The sequence below is a fragment of the Sinocyclocheilus rhinocerous genome, unplaced genomic scaffold (assembly GCF_001515625.1).
Source record: "Sinocyclocheilus rhinocerous isolate Xijiao unplaced genomic scaffold, SAMN03320098_v1.1 scaffold2145, whole genome shotgun sequence".
NCBI lineage: Eukaryota > Metazoa > Chordata > Actinopteri > Cypriniformes > Cyprinidae > Sinocyclocheilus > Sinocyclocheilus rhinocerous.
This window is the reverse complement of record NW_015670983.1, coordinates 49,553-53,759: the sequence shown is the minus strand read 5'-3', so window position 1 is coordinate 53,759 and position 4,207 is coordinate 49,553. Positions and strand designations below refer to the sequence as shown.

The 4,207-nt window shown below is 36.2% G+C and overlaps 1 protein-coding gene across 2 annotated transcripts in view; it reads right to left on the bottom strand.

Annotated features, from left to right (window-relative positions):
- Nucleotides 1-4,207, bottom strand: part of LOC107734608 (protein phosphatase 1 regulatory inhibitor subunit 16B-like) — a 42,368-nt gene that overhangs the window by 25,998 nt on the left and 12,163 nt on the right. The gene's annotated exons all lie outside the window — the stretch shown is intronic.

Below are 4,207 nucleotides of genomic sequence, written 5' to 3'. Positions count from 1 at the left end.
ACACACACACTCAGGTTTGTTTTTGTGAAAAGTGGGGACATCCCATAGGCGTAATTTTTCTACTGTACAGACCGTATATTCTATTGTCCTACACCAACCCTACCCCTAAACCTATCCCTCACAGGAAACTTTGTGCTATTTCAGATTTTCAATACACTCCATTCTGTGTGATTTATAAGCGTTTTGAAAAGTGGGGACATGGGGTAATGTCCTGAAAAGTCACCTTCTCCTTGTAATACCTATGTCATACCCTTGTCATTATACACATTTATGTCCTCATTTGTCACAAAAACGCGCGCGCACACACACACACACACACACACACACACAGGTTTGTTTTTGTGAAAAGTGGGGACATCCCATAGGCCTAATGTTTTTTCTACTGTACAGACCGTATATTCTATTGCTCTACACCAACCCTACCCCTAAACCTATCCCTCACAGGAAACTTTGTGCTATTTCAGATTTTCAGTACACTCCATTCTGTGTGATTTATAAGCGTTTTGAAAAGTGGGGACATGGGGTAATGTCCTGAAAAGTCACCTTCTCCTTGTAATACCTATGTTATACCTTTGTCATTATACAAATTTATGTCCTCATTTGTCACAAAAACGAGCACACACACACCGTCACACACACACTCACTCACACACACTCACACACATACTGTCACACACACACACACACACACACACACACTCAGTCACACACACACACACACACTCACAGTTAATAAAGAAATGTTACATGCTGGCCGGTTGAGCCGCTGTCAGTCAGGAACTGAGGGAAACTGGAGAAGAGCAGAGATAAGACAGACTCCTTCAACACGCTAATGACAAGGCGCGCGCGCATGCAAACACCATATCCTCACACGTGTTAAACTCTAATGATATACCATGAATGGCGATTCACAATATAAAAAAATAATATGCCACACACAGGACAGACGCAAATATGAGTTGGGAAAGCCATTTGATTGAATTCTAGTAATTGTTAAATAATTGCAATGCTCGGGCAAACCCCTAGAGAGTTGGTGTCGCTATAGAGTTTCTATAGAGGTCTACAGGTTTCGTAGAAAGATCAGTCGCTATAGAATTCGAATACTTTAAAGGGATAGTTCACCAAAAATGAAAATTACTCCATGATTTACTCACCTCAAGCCATCCTAGGTGTATTTGACTTTCTTCTTTCAGACAAATCCAATCGGAGTTATATTTAAAAACGTCCTGCTCTTCCAAGCTTTATAATGGCAGTGAATGGGTGTTATTTTTCAATAGTCCAAAAGAAGTCCAATAAAGCGCATCCATCTATCATAAAAACTGTCCCACACGGATGACGTATATTCTCATGAGCATATTCTCACCGGAGCTTACGCTACGCCTACGTCATCCATGTGGGACACTTTTTATGATGGATGGATGCGCTTTATTGGACTTCTTTTGGACTATTGAAAAATAACACCCATTCACTGCCATTATAAAGCTTGGAAGAGCAGGACATTTTTTAATATAACTCCGAATGGATTCGTCTGAAAGAAGAAATTCATATACACCTAGGATGGCTTGAGGGTGAGTAAATCATGGGGTAATTTTCATTTTTGGTGAACTATCACTTTAATGCTTGAGGATGAAACAGCTCAACACGAGAGCCGACGCAAACGCAATGACATCTGAAATAAAACGTCATCATGTTTTAAAGAATAGTGGCTTGATTAAGTGGTGGAAATATCGGATGATCAGCACAGAACGGAAACAAAACTCATTTTACAGCTGTAGTGTACAAACTCTACCACATAGGGATGTTTTAGATAACTAAAATAATTCACATGCTCACATTTCTTGAAAATATTTGTTTTTATATTATATTATAGGCCTAATAACTAATTGACCTCAAAAAGGGAATTCATGAGCAATAACTGCTTAATTTTTTCATATTATATTATATTATATTATTATAAAGAATTTAACTGTTCTGTGTGAAATTTTTTAAATAGAATTTCTTGTTAAGTATCCCACCACTGTAAAAATGTTTTCTCAGGTGACCTAAAATGTGTTACATCAAGGGTCAAACCAAATATAAATAGCACATTAAAGTTAAAAGTTACACTTTTTTTGTACAGCTCTGATATAAAGAATGTTTTTGCTCAGCTGAAATATGCGCCCAATAGAGAAAAGTTTTGCTCAGCAAGAAAAAAAATTAGAGGGAACATTGCACTAGAGGCTGCACTTTCTGCTCTCATAAAAGTACAGTTACTAGTGCTACATGCAGAACTCGAAACTTGCATTTAATATCCAACAACAAATAATTTAGCAATATTTCAGTCTGAATTATTGCGCTCACACGCCGTCTATTTGTGCATCTATCACCGCTCCATCAGTGTCTGTAAAGTCATGCAAACATTCACAGATAAAAATACTACTGTAAGATGCTAGTTACACACTGAGGAAAATGCATCTTAAATGCATTAAACACGCATCTAAAAGGAGGCCAAACGGCTTTAAACTACATGTTGCAACTTTATGATGATGTTATTTTTCAGATGCATTTGCAACAATGTACATCAATACAAACGGTACCGTCTCATCTCAAATCTTGTTTGAAAATATATAAATATATCTTATAAAGTCACTATACCGCCCATCCCATGTGTGCCGATCACTGTAATGGTACAAGCATTAAAATTAACACTCAAGAGCCAAATGAGAGTAAAAACTCAGCGCTGGTGAGTATCTGAAACAGTGCTACTCACCAGCCGGCCAATAACTTTTTTTTATTCCATCAGTGCTCGAGAATGCAATATGGTTTAGCTCAATTATCAGGTCAAAGACATATAACTATGTTATCTATGTGATCTTTTCACAGTTCACAGTAAATGCTGCTCCACATGAACTGCTGTGAGTTTGAGTCGCTTATAACGTGCATTTGAAAATGCAAAAACATCCAAACATCTTCCCTAGTTTGTAATGAGAAGCATTTATGAATCAAAAGAGAAGTTTGTGGTTTTCCGCTTAAATAAAGCTCTATGGTTTTTAATTAAATGAAATACATTACAGTTTCACAGCCAGTATTTGTTGAGATAGTGAATTGGTGGGTTTTTGTTAAATGTGAGCCAAAATCATCACAATTAAAAGAACCAAAGACTTAAACTACTTCAGTCTGTGTGCACTGAATTTATTTAATACACGAGTTTCACAATTTGAGTTGAATTACTGAAATAAATGAACTTTTCCACAACATTCTAATTTATTGAGATACACCTGAATATAGCTGGTAAATTTTCTTAAGTCACTGGCCAATGGCAGATGTGACAAAATGTTTTTTAGACTTTAATACGTTAAATCTCTCCCATCACAAATAAAAAAACACTCACACAGTAAAGAAGTGCGATCAATTCAACAGGTAAGAAATATAACAAAGCCATTTTTGGATGTCCAGTATATAATTTAATTAAATTTTTTTTTTAATTAGAAGCCAGCAAGTTTTAAAAGATTTTAAAAGTTGTAAATGTTTGACAGTTTTCAGTTTGAGATAGTTTTCAGTTTAAAATAGTTTGAAAGATTAAAGTCTGAATTTTGTTACCAGAGGTGGGACCAAGTCATTGTTTTGCAAGTCACAAGTAAGTCTCGAGTCTTTGCATTCAAGTCCCGAGTCAAGACAGACAAGTCCAAGTCGAGTTGCAAGTCCTCAGCTTTAAGATTCAAGTCTTAAACAAGTCATTAGTGCTTTTTGCCCAAATTAGTGTCTCAGTATTAATTACCATATCAAATTTTATATCAGGTATATCAGGAAGGCAGGTAGAATATTTGACATAGTTCAATTTCATGTGAGATGGGTGCCCCTATTCAAGTTACTCAAGTTCAATTTAGGGATTGTGCCAAAATAGGATGACTATTTTATTAGTAACAGAATAGCAAAGACAACATAATTTCATAGAAATAACAGCTGCAACATACTTTGCATGTGTGCATAAGAATAGCTATATGCTTCTAGGTGTTATATCTAAGCCAATGAGACATTATTTGGAACCTCAATGAAACCGTATGTGAGCTATGTGAGCGGAAACGCAGAAAGAACTGCTTTGAAAGAACTAGAAGAAATAACTGCAAGCAAGTGAGAGGAGTGAGAGGAAACATGCAATATGGATGCAGACAAACTCATGAAGACAATCATTCAAAAATGCTGTGCTACCATCCTTTATAACTAAGAG